Source organism: Pongo abelii, chromosome 11, assembly GCF_028885655.2.
Source record: "Pongo abelii isolate AG06213 chromosome 11, NHGRI_mPonAbe1-v2.0_pri, whole genome shotgun sequence".
Taxonomy (NCBI): domain Eukaryota; kingdom Metazoa; phylum Chordata; class Mammalia; order Primates; family Hominidae; genus Pongo; species Pongo abelii.
In genome coordinates, this window is record NC_071996.2 from 137,627,784 (window position 1) to 137,644,047 (window position 16,264).

The window sequence follows — 16,264 nt, forward strand, 5'->3', positions numbered from 1 at the left end:
ATAAGATAGATTGATGATTGAGGAAATGAAGGCTTCTTGTCATTTCCTTTTGTGATATTTTAGGGAAATCTGTGGTAAGACCTCAGTCCTCTGAAATGTTGGGACTGTAGGTGAAAGCAAAAACAACAGCAGCACAGCTGACATTTAACATAAAATTGTGTGCCCAATACTTGTATTTACATACTCAATTACTTTCCTAGAACATGCGTGTTAAGACATATATCTACCATTTTACATATATATTGAGCCTGCACTATATGCTGGGGTCTATGCTTGGCACTGGAGATATGGCAGATAACAAGACAAGCTTTGTGGTTAAGATTTAAAGGGATAAATAATTAAATCCCTTGTCAGAGTGCTAAATTGTGTCACATAGAAACATAAGTATCAAATATGAATAAAAACTGCTTTGTGACTGATGGATTAGAAACTACAGTGTGATTCAAAGTCTTCCTACCTATCAGGGATTGGCAAACTCTTCTCAGTAGCAGGAAGGAATTATAGCGTAGAAAGAAAAAAAAAATCAGTCAAGTATAACTGTTCTCATAGTTCCAGGGAAAAGAATAATAAATGAACTAACTCATTCACAGATAAAATGCACCAATCCTGGCTTTACCCCTGGTTTTGAGGATAGCCTTCCTAGCCTCATTCCATCCACACTTCCCTCATAAATCAATAAAAGGCAAAATCCTAAACTTCTGTTTGGAAATGTGGAAAGGAATATGCAGGGAAGCAACATGATCGTCCCTAAAGCCAGTCTGGAACCAAGTGACTGAGAGAGGCCCACACAGGCACATGATGTGTGTAGAAATCAGTCTAGGTGTATGTCCAGGTGTGTTCAAAGACTGAATGGAGACCTCCTCTGCAACTGCTGATCTCTCTTGACTAAGGAAATTGGAAACCTAAACCTAAAACAAAACAAAAAACTCACACATAAACCTGTGTGTCATCAGTAACTTCACTGGACACCAGGAAAAAGTGCTTTAGGCTGGGAGAAGACCCTGGTCCATAGGCCCCAGCAGCTTCTCCCTATAGTTTGTCCAGGAGCTTAGCTCACTAACAATGAGTCTGAATAAAGAAGGAATCAGTACAGAATCTATACAACAGCAATATATAAAAAATGAGAAAAGAAACAGCAAACATATATAGCAGACAAGCAAGCCTCACAGAAAAAACGTTACCATGGGTCAGATGAACATTGTGATTAAACCAATTGCTGAGAATTTTCTAAAATATTAGTGAAGAAATAGAGTTTTATAAAAAAAAAATAAACCAGGCACAGTGGCTCACACCTGTAATTCCAGCACTTTGGGAGGCTGAGGTGGACAGATTGCTTGAGCTCAGGAGTTCAAGACTAGCCTGGGCAAAATGGCAAAACCCCATCTCTACAAAAAATACAGAAATATGCGGGCATGGTAGTGTGTGCCTGTAGTCCTAGCTACTTGGGAGGCTGAGGCAGGAGGATTGCTTGAGCCCAGGAGGTCAAGGCTGCAGTGAGCTATGACTGCACCACTGCACTCCATCCTGGGCAACAGAGCAAGACCTTGCCTGAATAAAAAAATAGAATTCTTTAGAAAACCAGAGCCCAAAGATAGGAGCTCAGGGATGACATGGTCAGATAAGAGAATGAGATAAAGCATGAATTGAGAGAGGTCTTGAAAGGGGTGGATGAGAAATGAAACAACTATAAGAAGGAAAGCCAGATGGGAAGCAGTGCAGAAGGGAAGAGCTGATGTTGAAAATGTCAAAGGTAATGGATGATAAGATGGAGAAAGATGGGAAAAATAAAATTCGTATGAGCCAAGAGTCATAAGAGGATTGCAGAGAAAGTGAGAAATAAGCAAGACAGACAAAGAAGTTCAAACCACCCACAATCGATGCCTCCAAAGAAGATAACCAAGTATGTTATTACATATTTTAAGAAGGTTAGGGGTAGAAACTGGGGAGATGTTGTTCAAAGGATGCAGAATTCTGGTTCATTAGAGGAGTAGTTCAAGAGATCTATTGTATTATACACTAGATATACAATGGTGACTATAGTTAGCAATATATTATATTCTTTAAAAATGCTGAGAGGGATGTCAAGTGTTCTCAACATAAACATGATAAAACTATGTGTGGTAATGCATAGATTTATTAGCTAGAGTCAGTCACTCCACAATGTGTACATACTTCAACCATATGTCATACACAGTAAATATGTACAATTTTATCTGTCATTAAAACATAAATAAATTCAACCTTCCTACCAAAAATAAAAAATAAAGATATAATCCAAGTACAATTACTAAAAATAAAGAAAGACTTGGCTCTTCAACTTGAAAGATCATAACAGTATGTCTTAGAGGGAAATATTTACAGAACCATTGATACGGAGCCTCATCTGAGTGAAGTTACTGAACATCAGAGAGAAAGAAAGAATCTTTTGGACAGATAGATCAAGAGATCAAATTACCTCTTAACAGGAAAATATCAGCCTGGCTCAAAGCACTTCACAGCCTCAATCGACCCTTGAAGTCAGTAGAGCAAAGTCTACAAAGTCCTAAAGAGAAAACGTGTATTTTATAGCCTTCTGTACCATGCATCATAAATAAGGCAGCAGAAAAGCGTCTTTGAACCTGCAAGCACTTAGGGATTGTGGTTTCCATAAGTCATTTTCGAAGAAACTACTAAAGGATGACATTCAGGCAATTTTTTATTGGAAAAAAAAATATGGTAAAAAGACCACCAGGGAGCACTGACTGACTCCATTAAGGTGTAGGATTAAGACCAAAGTGATCTGGTTACCGGCATGTCGAAATTATGCAGCTGATGAAAACCAGGAGACAAGGAAACTGTGTACTGGAGAAGGTAAAGGAGGCAGGTGTTTTCCCTTGTTTAATATTTGCTATTTCCTGAATTTTGGCCCACAGACACTTATTATCTATTCAAGAAATAAATAATGTATTTAAAAACAACATGAAAAGGATGAGCCAACAGTTGAAGCTTCACTGTCTGTCAGCTAGAAACCAAAAGATGTGTACAGTTCTGTATTACCTCAACCACAACAAATGGGGGTGGAGAGGAGTTGTTCTCTCACACAGTCAGAAAAAAGGATAAGAAGAAAAAGGAAAGGAAAGGGAGCATTCTTTCTTAGGGTTGGCATTTTTCCAGCAACCAGCATTCGAGTCATCCTTCTACAAGGACACCTTGTTATGTTGGTGTGCATTTGTGAAAGGAAGAGGTTATTGGGCTGACTTTTCATATCAAATTATGTCCATAGTGAGCCTGTGGCTTTTCATCCCTGTGAGCCTCACTAGATCCCCATGGCTTCCTTTTCCAAGTTCTGCCCTAACCTTGGTTCCAGAGGGGTTCAGATGGCATCTAAGCCTCAGCAGCTGGTCTGTGGTGGTTCAGTCCTGGATGCCTTCTCATCTTCAGAGCCACCCATTTCCCATGTTGTAGTCTCATTCGTCTCTCTGGGCCTCAGTTTCCTGGCCTGGGATTCTGCTTTGCTTTGTTTGGCTGTCTCCTGCTCCTCCCAACTTCTCCCCCAAGAGAATGTGGCCTTTTCCTTGAATCCCAGCCCAGTAGCAAGACCCTACCATACCTTAGAAAGCTCTGTTGGACAATGATAGACTGAACCCTGTCCTCATTGTGTCAAGGCTCCTCAGTGGGACCCTTCCACCTTCTTTTGCAATGTCCAGTTCTATTTTTACATTAGGCTTATTGTTATTGTTGAGTGGCGTTTGGCCACCTGACGTCCCAATGTGGACCACGTTAACTTCATGACCTTTGACTTGAATGGGTAGGTTTCTTGCCAAGCTCTAACATCCCTCTCCTTCTGTTGGAACGTGGAATCATCAATTCTTTTGCCTGATTATTTAAATCAATTATCCATAAGAGTGCACCTCAATTTTAATGTTCCTATGAATGATCTGGGTTCTTATTAAAATGTAAATTCTAGTTCATTAGAGCTGGTGAGAGTCTACACACCTAATAAGCTTCTAGATGATGATATCAGGCACTCCTGGATATACAGACCACACTTTGAGTAGCAAGGAATCTGTATCATATCACTTTAATTGGAGAGAGAAAGATTTTTTTAAGAAATTTATTTTTTGCAAATCAAAACCACAATGAGATAACCATCTCACACCAGTCAGAATGGCGATTATTAAAAAGTCAGGAAACAACAGATGACGGTGAGGCTGTGGAGAAATAGGAACGCTTTTACACTGTTGGTAGGAGTGCAAATTAGTTCAACCATTGTGGAAGACAGTGTGGTGATTTCTCAAGGATCTACAACCAGAAATACCATTTGACCTAGCAATCCCATTACTGGGTATATACCCCCCAAATTCTAAATTATTCTACTATAAAGACACATGCACACATATGTTTATTGCAGCACTATTTGTAGTAGCAAAGACTTGGAACAAACCCAAATGCCCATCAATGATAGACTGGATAAAAAAATGTGGCACATATAGACCATGGAATACTACGCAGCCATAAAAAAGAATGAGTTCATGTCCTTTGCAGGGACACGGATGAAGCTGGAAGCCATCATTCTCAGCAAACTAACACAGGAAGAGAAAACCAAACAGCGCATGTTCTCACTCATAAGTTGAATAATGGGAACACTTGGACACAGTGAGGGGAACATCATACACTGGAGCCTGTTGCGGGGTGGGGAGCAAGGGGAGGGAGAGCATTAGGACAAATGCCTAATGCATGTGGGGCTTAAAACCTAGATGACAGGTTGATAGGTGCAGCAAACCACCATGGCACATGTATACCCGTATAACAAACCTGCAGGTTCTGGACGTGTATCCCAGAACTTAAAGTAAAATTTTTTAAAAAATTGTTTTTAATTGGCAAATAATAATTGTGTATATGTATGAGGTACAGTGTGATGTTTTGATATATGTTTATAGTATGGAATGATTAAATCAGGCTAATTAAGCACTCCATCACCTCATATACTTTTTTTGCTGTGAAAACATTTAAAATCTACTCTTAGAAATACACAACACATGATTATCTTTTTGAAATAGACAATGCGTTATGATTTATTATAGTCCCCATTTTGTGCAACAGGTCACTAAAGCTTATTCCTCCTGTCTAGCTGTGCTCTTCACTCTGTACTCTTTACTCTTTGACCAACATCTCCCCTTTCCACTACAGTTGCTTTTCAGGCTCTTGGGTTCTGGAAAGATGTGTTTTTGACATTGCAACTTGGAAGTCACAATGCGTTTTTCACAAAACAGTGCAGCTAGATGTAGTAAAAATAGTCTGATTAGAGCTGTAATTTGGGTGTTTGTGGGTTAAATAACCTTTTGCTCACTGTCTGGAAATCATACCACCAGGAATGAAGTTGTCACTGAGGAAGAATCTACTCAGGGTTGCAACTAGCTTATATGCAGAATTCAACCTGGGCTTAATTGGGGTAGTGGACTTTGCTGGATTTCTCACAGCAAAGCTTTTTCTCAAGCTTAAAATATGCATCCCTTTTTGAATGACTGAATCTAACATGAATGGTTTTTACTTGTTGCCAACTTATGTGCCTTGAAATCCTGAGATGTGCTTTCATGTTGAATTTTCCTTAGGAATTAAAGAAATCCTTAATAAATGTCTTGCAATTATAATCAACTTTAATTACTTGTTGCTATGGAGTTTTGCTTGGTTACAAATTCTTCATCTGCTGTTTCTAATTCAGCTCAAGTTTCTGCAGCTAAAGGGATATTTTGACTCTAATGAGAGAAAATACATAAATTTTTTAATAGTTTTAGTCTTTCCTCTAGCAATGGCTATCCAAGCAGCACCAAGAGAAGAAAGCAGAACAGGGGAGAGTGATATTTCATAAGAGCTCTAGTACTGATTTTTTTTTTTTTTTTGAGACGGAGTCTCACTCTGTTGCCCAGGCTGGAGTGCAGTGGTGCGATCTCGGCTCACTGCAAGCTCCGCCTCCCGGGTTCACCCATTCTCCTGCCTCAGCCTCCCGAGTAGCTGGGACTACAGGCGCCCGCCACCACGCCCAGCTAATTTTTTTGTATTTTTAGTAGAGACGGGGTTTCACCGTGTTAGCCAGGATGGTCTCAATCTCCTGACCTCGTGATCCGCCTGCCTTGGCCTCCCAAAGTGCTAGGATTACAGGCTTGAGCCACCACGCCCGGTCTCTAGTACTGATCTTAAGAAGAAAGATTTGGAATGGTTTGCCTTTTCCAGAATGGAAATTTTGCTGTAATAGCTTGAGAACAGGAGAAAAAAAATATTTGTCAATAGGCTAATCCTAAAGCTTAAGCTACTAGTTGGAAAGCAGTGTCCCCACCACAAGTTTTGTGCTCTTTTTCCTGAAGAAATTTTTAAAAGTTTCGTATGTGTCAAACAATTTTGATGGTTTCATTCTACATTTAGTAGAGGAAAATAAAAATCATCTCCATACCAGACCAGATGAATCTAATAAAATCTTTTTTTAAAAAGAAGGTATTGTATTAAATGAGAGTAGCATCAAATTGCAATCATGCATGGCCTTGTTGCAAACACTTACATCCATGCCACTCGTGAGAGCTGCGCATTTGCCGTTGTATGTTCCTTGGTCTGCTGTTCTCTTCTGCCATGTAAGAGTGGGCCTTGGGCATGAAGGCTGAAGCATTTAGAGGTAAAGGGCCAACATTTTTTAAAACCTATTTTGAAATTATGGCTTTATAACGTGTCAACTTGACTAAGCTGAACTATGTTCCCAGGATTCCCTCTCCTGTATGTTTCTCATTAGGTCGGACCACAAAAGACAAACGGGAGATTTTGAGGGCAGGGGAGAAGCCACAGCCATTTGGCAGCTCTAGTGCATCATCAAGGAGTAGGTGGCTCCCTTCTCCCCCTCACCTGTTGGCAAGCATTCTGCCTTCCCCGGGACCTCCTCCAGCTGCTCCAGCTCCTGGGTCATGTGTGTGCTTTTAGCTTCATAAGGAGGGACCCGTGTCTTCCCCCTTCCCCTCACCTGTTGGTAGGAGTCAGCAGGGCCTGCAAGCATTCTGCCATCTCTGGAATCCTCCTCCAGCTGTTCCAGCTCCTGGGACAGGTGTGTGCATTTATCTTCATAGGGAGGGACCCCTGGTTTCACTAGGACACCCACTTCATCAGGGTTGGAAGTGACAAGAATGATGGGAGTCTACCAATGGTAGACTTACCTGTTCCCTGAAGACCAGTCATCTGCCCAACCAGGTGAAGGCCCAGCTCACACTAGTGGGTTCCAGCCTGCTCTTGGTCTCCCCCGTTCCACATCCATCTTGCTTTCTTGACTCTTGCTCTGTGAGCCTTAAGCTCCAGCATAAAACATGAAGAACAGCCTTGCAGATATGAAGAAATGCAGATAGACAGTGACTCTGCTTTTCTGATTGAACCCAGCTGACACACAAGCCTACCTGCATATACAAATAAGTACATATTTATGTATGCATATTATATGTATATATATTCATATATATTATATATATTCATGTTTAATATATACATTTTATTTTTGTATAAACTTTTATATATTTATGCCTATATATACAAACATAAACATATGTAAATGTATTTGAAATGTTAAAAGAAATCAAATAAATTGTTTAACAATTATTAAACCTAGGTAGTGAGTGTGTGATTGTTTATTTTACTCTCCTTTCAACTTTTTCTTGTGTTTGAACTTTCCTATATAAATAATTTGGGAAAAGAAAGAATAGATCTTAACAATAAGTAAAGCCTGCAGATCCTTAGTCCAAAGAGCTGTGGAGTAAAGTCTCAGCAAAAGTTTTTTTTTCATTGAAATTAAATATCATTACATAAGTACTGAAGTGCCCACTAGGTGCCAGGCATTGTCCTAGGTGCTGAGGAGTGAATGGCGAGACAATCATGAGTTCCTTGCTTCCTGCAGTTTATATTCTAGGGTTTCTCTAAACAGCCATGGTTCTTTGAAGTCTTACATTCTGGCTCCTCATGGCCACTCCTGGTATAAACCAAAAATGCAAATGGTAGTAACCAATCATAGATTTCCCCTGCTGTCTGAAGAGTAGACATTAACTGTCTCTTTTGTTTCCAGTGGGAACCTATCATAGGCTTGGCCCTGATTAGCGAATAAGATGCCAGGGAACTTTTTTGGACTATGGTCTTCGAGTTGTACCTGGACAGCAAAACTGACCTCAGTAGAGGAACTGTTGATGTTTTGGGGGTCCTTTTCAGTTGGGGACCAGCCACTGAGTTGCATATCTGGTCAGTGCTTTGTGAGGATTGTGGTTGGGGGCTGGTGGAGGTGTGATGCTGGATCACAGGTACCTGGACTCAGAGTTAAGGGGATGATGAGTGGAGATGGGCCGAAGACAAGCACAGGCTTCACAAGCTGAGATCCTCCTCTGCCAGCAAGCCTCGGTATGCCTGTTATGACACATGTCTTTTTGATAAAAGGTTCTAAATGTCTCGGATGACAGTATTTTAGGAGTGTTCTTTTGCTTTTTGGCAAATACAGCATAGGAAAAGCAAGCTTTTGTAGTTTTGGAAGGGAAAGAATAAGTGGAAGATTACAATCTCAATATGCTTAAAACCATCTGGTTTCTATAAGCTCAAAAGTGGGGCAGGTTGTCACTTTTATTATCTTGTGCCAGTGAATCATCTCTATGCCAGCACTGTCCCTCTGTAATGATGGCATCAGCTTCTAGCTGTGGTGAACCTCTGGGCTGACCCTTGCTGGGCATCTCAGCACAAAGCCTCAAATGATGGGAATGAAAAAAATATATATACATAATGCACACATTAATTATACATATGTATTGATTCACATATTCTTCAGCAACTCTCTTGTTAAGCTGCATTTCCAGTTGTGTGGCCCCACTTCCTACTGGTAGTACCATCACGGGGCATGCACCATTTAATCAAAATCAATGTTGATGTGTTGTAGAAATGTTTTTATAACTGGTATGCATTGATTCCAGTTGTCTCTTTATTCCTGAATAAAAGCAGGCAAGAACAACATTGCTTTAAGATGCCTATGGAAAATGTCAACTGTTAGACTGCGATTGTTCTTTCATTGCATTAGAAAGTATATTACTATATGGTACTCTATGATCTTAAATAATGATAACCCCACCCATGACATTTCTGTTCTTATTATTATCTCAGAGGCCACTAATAGCTGGCCTCTGAGATGACTGTCTGTGATGTCACCTTCTGGTATTTATGCCCTTGTGAAGGGCCCTCTACACTGAGTCAGAGTTGGCCCTGTGTGCCCCGTAGAATATGGCAGAGGTGCCAGTGTGTGACTAAGGATAAGTCATAAAAGGAATTTCAATGCCCATCTTTGTGTCTTGTTCAAGTTTTCCATAGCTTTAATGATTTTTGTCTATTTGCTCTATAGTTTACTGAGAGAGCAGGATTGAAATCCCAGACTATAATTACAAATTTGCCAATTTCTTTTCATTTCTATCATTGTTTTGTTTATGTATTTTGAAGCTGTTACTAGACACACATGCACGTAGATTATGTCTTTTTAATCAATTAACTCATTCATCATTAAAAAATGCTTCCTCTAAATCCCTTTTAATATTGCTTGTTCTAAAATTCTTTGTCTATATTAATATAAGCACTCCAGGTTTTTTGATCAATATTTGCATTATATATTATATATATTATCAATATATATAATATATAATGCAAATATATATAATGCATATATATATATCACACGTGTGTGTGTGTGTGTGTATTTCTATCATGCTACTTTCAGCCTGTCTGTGCCTTTATATTTAAAATGCATTTCTCTTAAACAACATGCCGTCAAATTTTATTGCTTTATTGATTCAGAAAAGCCTTTTAATTGATGGATATATGTTGGATTTCAACCAGAGAAGCAAAACCAGTAGGAGATATATAGTAAGAGATTTACTGTAAGAAATTGGCTTATGTGATTGTGGTAACTGGCTAGGCAAGTTGGAAATCATAGGGTAGTTCACTGGGAAGGGTGAACCGGAACTCAGGCTTGGTGGATGCTGCTGTCCACAGGCAGGATTGCTTCTTCATCGGAGAGTGTTCAGCTCTGCTCTTAGCCCTTTCAACTGACTGAGTAAGTCCCACCCAGATTATCTAGGATAATTTCATTTACTTAATGTCAACTGATTATAGACTTTAATCATGTCTACAAAATAACTTCATAGCAACACCTAGATTCATGTTTGGTTAAGATATTGTGAACTGTAGCCCACAGAAGCCAACACATCATTAGGCCATCACAGTGAGGTTGATTACAAGCCATTTACATTAAATGTAATTATTAATAGAGTTGGGTTTAAATTTACCATGCTGAGATTTATTTTATATTCATTTCCTATTTCCCTTGTAATTTTTCTGTATTCCCTGACATCTTTTGGATTGAGCACTTTTTATGGTAGTTATTCCTCTTCATGTTACTTTTTTAACGGTTTCTAAGGGATTTCCAGTATAATTTTTTCACTGAGTGATGAATTCTAGGTTGATTTTTTTTTTCTTTCAGCACTTTAAAAACATGGCTTTACTGTATTCAGATGTGCATAACTTTTTATGTTTCCTGTTTTCCTTGTCTTTGTTGCCTCTGTTTAAAGTGTCTTTTTTGTTTTTATTTTTGTTTTTGTTTTTGAGATGGAGCCTCACTCTGTCACCCAGGCTGGAGTGCAGTGGCACGATCTCAGCTCACTGCAACCTCTGCCTCCTGGGTTCAAGCAATTCTCCTGCCTCAGCCTCCTGAGCAGCTGGGATTACAGGTGCATGCCACCACGCTCAGCTAATTTTTGTATTTTTGGTAGAGACAGGGTTTCACCATGTTGGTCTTATTGGTCTCAAACTCTTGACCTTGTCATGCTCCTGTCTTGGCCTCCCAAAGTGCTGGGATTACAGGCATGAGCCACCAAGCCCGGCCCTAAAGTGTCATTTTTAGGAACAAGTTTTAGTGTTCTTTTTTTGGTCACCAGGTTTTAGAAATCTGGTTATGATGTGGCTTGAAATGGTTTGAAAGTTTATTTTACTGACCTTCTTGGATCTGAAGACTTACAGTTTTCATAAAGATTTGTAAAACAACAGATGTGGCCATTATTTCTTCAAATGTTTTTCCTGTATCTGCCCTTTCTCTCCTAGAACTCCATACATGTGTGTTAGAACATTTAATGGTATACATAGTCATGGATACTCTTGTTAATTCCTCCCATCTTTTTTCTGTTTTATTTTGAATAGGTTTTTATTGCTTTGTATTCCCGTTCACTGATATTTTTTTCTGCAGTGTCTAATTCGCTGTTAATGCCTCTTCAGACATATTTTACTTTTCATCTCTAGAAGTTCTATTTGGGTCTTTTCATATGTTACATCTTTCACCTCATCATATTTATGTTTTCCTATACGTTCATGAACATATGTGGGCTATTTATAACTGTTTTTAACATCCTCTTCTGCTAGTTTCATCATGTCTATCATTTCTGGCTCAGTGGCTAATGAGTAAATTTTTTTCTTGCTTCTTTGTATGGTAACTTTTGTTGGACACAGAACATTGTAAATTTTTTGTTTTCAAGTGCTAGATTTTTTGAATTCCTTACTGGTGTTTAATTTTGTTTTATCACTTAGTTAAGTTACTTGGAATCAGATTTTTTAAGGCTTGCTTTTAAGCTTTGTTAGGGCTTGTTCAGTGCAACTTTTAATCTAGGTCTAGTTCCTAGCCCCACAAGGAAAGCAATTCTCTGAGGGTTTTACCCAATGCCTCATGTATCACATAGTCTTTTTGGATGGTGGGAACACAGACCATTTCCAGCTCTGGGTGAGCTCAGAGAATTGTTCTACATTCTACTTTCTGGTGACTTTTTGCCAGACTCAGATAATGGTCTCTCCTGTATTCACAGATGAACTCTCAGCCAAAGATTTGAAGGCTCTTCTCTGGCAATCTCCAGAACTCTCACTCTCTCTTTGTAGCTCTCTCCTCTCCGGTATTTTGCTGTGAAAATTCTTGCCATCTTGACCAAACTTCAATTTCTTTTTCTCAACTGGGGGAGACCACCAGGCTCTGTTTGGATTCTCTTCCGTTTGTTGAATCTTGAAAACTTCTTCTAGATAGTGAGCTGGAGAAACCTTAGGGAATTATTTGCTTACCTTCTCTACAGGCCCCTGAACTTTTTAAAACACCCAGTTTATAGAAAACATTATTTTTACCATTCTCTAGTTGTTTAAGACAGGAAGGTTGCTGTTACTCCATCTTGGCCAGAAGCAGAAATGTCCATTTATTTGTTTTGAACAAAATAGAATATTGTCATAAAATAACCTTTTAATATTTAAAATTTAACATCATAGAAAGAAGGAAAGAGACCCAGTTATAAACACAGGATAAACCTTAGAGTTACGTCTTACATTTCTAACTTTAACGCAGCAATTGAAGTGTAAAATTCTCATAGGGTAATTATTTTAATAAACCATTACCCTTTCACAGTTTTAGCCGTCAAATTTTGTACACCAACAGAGTCCTTCAGGCTCCATGAATCTGGTTACAAATTCTGCTTGATAGGAATCTGTCTCAGGCCACTGAGCCTCGAGTCTATTTTTCCCCTTGAGATATGTAAGTATATTTCTAGGTAAATAAGAATTGGAAATGAGCCCCTTACCCTCACTCTAGTGATTGGCTAGGTCAGCCCAATATCTAATAGTGCTGACAACCCAATAACTTTCTTTTGAAGACCATCTAACAAACAGCCAAGATTACTTAGCTAGATAGCAACAGAAAAATAATTTGAGAGCTTCAAGTATATTGAACTTCTGGGATGAGGTTTTGCAATGAATCTGTAAAATTCTCACACATATTTGATGTTTTATATTACATATAATGACTCCTTTCATTTAAATATGGCTCTAATTTTTATCTTTTTCTCTAAGTTACCACAAAAATTAAAATTTTGTTTTATATACGCAAATGTTGGTTTTGTACACTGATTTTTACTGTTCTCTTAACACACTAACCACATCACTGCAATCATCATTCTTATGAAATACTTCTGTTTTGTAAAACAACCATATATGCAAAGTAACCCCCCAAAATGCTGAAGGAGCCGAGAGACCAAAGGGAAAGGTAGACAAATCTTGTTTGTCAGTATGGGATGATTCAGTGGGAGAACTTAGAGTCAGAAGTGTGGTCTTGGGTGGCCACAAGACAGGTAGATTGCCACACCATAACCCCCTAGATGCAGGGATTATGTTTGGGGAAAAAGGATACGCGCTCTGGAAAGAATGTGTAGGTAGCTACAGGTATCACAGCCTGTGATTTCCGCAACAACATCAAGGTTGTTTGGAAGAAAACTTACGGTGAATGGGTGTTCCTACATAAAGAGTAATTTATCAACAACATTTTGGAGGCATTCCCAGACTTGGGGGTTAGTTAGAAGTGACATGGCAGATTAGCATTTAAGATTAAGTCATTCTTGTCCCCGTATCTTCCTTTTTGATATTTCAACTCTTCAACTGGGAAGGTTATTTTTGCTTCAAAACCCTTCAGAAATTAATTTTGGCATAACCCTTTTACTCCTTCCAAGCTTCTTTGAAACTTTCATCGTTTCTCTGAAATTATAACAACAGTATTTTTGTTTCCTTTGAAAAAGAAAATCCTTCATTTCACTTTGAAGCATATTTTTAAAAGTGTGTAACACTCACTTGGTAAAATATGATAATTTAAATTTAGACAAATGTCTATAAACTCGTATCATTGAGGAATTGTTTAACACATTTGTTTCACAAACTTCCAGTATTTCAAATACTTAAAAATCTACTCAATACGTACTGCAATGTAAATCATGTCTTATAAAAATTGATAATTTGGGAGCGATTGCTATTTTCCTATGCAAGATCCATTTTCTTGTCCTTTTTTAAGAGAAACAGAGAAATAACCCTAATGTTAGCTGGTTGGAATAAAGACTACCTTTCCCAACTGCCCCTGCGTGTGGGTAAGACTATGTGATTAAGTCCCAGTCAATGCGACATAAGCAGAAGCATCGTGTGGGACTTCTGAGAAGCTCCTTAAAGTCAACTGGCCCCACTGGGAGCTGTGTCCTCTTTTGGCTTCTCCTCTTTCTCCTTCTTCCTCATAGCCTAGAATTCAGATTGACGGAGCTCCTGTAGCCAGCTGGCACGATGAAACAAACATGAGAATGGAAACCATACATTAGAAGGGTAGAAAGAGAGAAAGAGCTTGGGTCCTTGATGACTATGGAGCTACTTTATCAACCTTGTGCTGACCTCTTGCTTTCTCTTAAGGAAGAGAGAAAATCTTCTATTTTGTTTTAGCCACTATATTGTATATATATGTGTGTGTATACATATATACGTAGGTATACACACATATATGTCTATATACATAGATGTCTATATATATACATATATACATATATATACATATATACATATATGTACATATATACATATATACATATATGTATATATATACATATGCATATATGTGTGTATATATATACATATGCGTATATGTGTATACATATATACATATGCATATATACATATATACGTATATGTCTATATACATATATACGTAGGTATACACACATATATGTCTATATACATACACATATATGTGTGTATGTGTGTATATATGTATATATGTATGTGTATATATGTATATATGTATATATATGTGTATATATGTATATATGTATATATACACACACATACATATACACACACATACACACATATATACACACATATATACATATACATATGTGTGTATGTGTGTGTATATGTATATATGTGCACACACATATATAGACATATACAGACACATATATACAATATACTGGCTAAAACATATTCACACACACACACACATACATATATATATATAGAGAGAGAGAGAGAGAGAGAGAGAGATGGAGTTTCATTCTTGTTGCCCAGGCTGGAGTGCAGTGGCATGATCTCAGCTCACTGCAAACTCCACCTCCCAGGTTCAAGCAATTTTCCTGCCTCAGCCTTCTGAGCAGCTGGGATTACAGGTGCCTGCCACCATGCCAGGGTAATTTTATTGTATTTTTAGTAGAGATGAGGTTTTGCCATGTTGGCCAGGCTGGTCTTGAACTCCTGACCTCAGGTGATCCACTCACCTCGGCCTCCCAAAGTGCTGGGATTACAGGTGTAAGCCACTGAGCCCAGTCTAATTTTTTGTTATGTACAACAGAAACTAATCCTAAGTAATACAACAATAGTGATATCATTTTTTAAATAATTAAAATCTTCAAAAACCTCAAACTATATGCATAAAAATATACAGATATATTATAGGTGTAAGTACATATATTTATGTATACACATACACATATGTATGGTGATCATATGCATACAGTGATTGGCATTTATTTCAGGAAGTTTGCTAAGACTCCTTTGTATTTGCACAGCCTGGTCTTTTGCCTATGCTATCACAGGCCATGCCACATTTTATCAAAATGAATTTTGATTTTTTGTAGAAATACTTTTATGATTGGTAAAAATACTTTTATCATTGTTTATTTTGTTTACCTATTTATTAATGAAAAAACAGCAACATTGCTTTTAGTAAAATAGCCATAGAAAATATAAAGTACTAGACTGGCTGCTGTTAATTCATTGCACTAAAAGATATATTATTGTGTGTTATCTTATATGCTTAGATAATGATGATCTCACCCGTGATATATTGGTCCATACTGTTCTGTAATAACTAGCTCCAAGATGGCCCTTAATGATTCTCATCTCTTATACCCTTTTGTATCCCTACCCACACTGAATTGGTGCTGATCTTTTGTGCCTCATAGTATATGGCAGAAGTGACAATGTGTGAACTCTGGGGCTGGGACATAGGAGGTATTTCAGGTTTCACCTTGCTCTCTGGGGTCACTTGCCCTGGGAGAGGCTAGCATCAGGTTGTGAGGACACTCAAATAACCCTATGGCGAAGTCCACATGGGGAGAAGAGGACTTGCCAAAACTGGCCTGCCAGGCATGTGAATGAGCCATCTTGGAACTGGATTCTCCAGCCCCCATCAAGCCTTCGGATGATGGCAGCTCCAGTTGAAATCTGCCTCAGCTCCATGAGAAACTCAGAGCCAGAATCATATAATCAAGCTGCTCTTGAATTGATGACCCACAGAATCCAAGAGAGATAAAAAATGACTGTGGTTACTTTAAGCCACTGTGTTTTGCGGTAATTTGCTACACAGCATTAGTAAATAATAGATATGCTATGATTGATTATAGAACTTTGGATA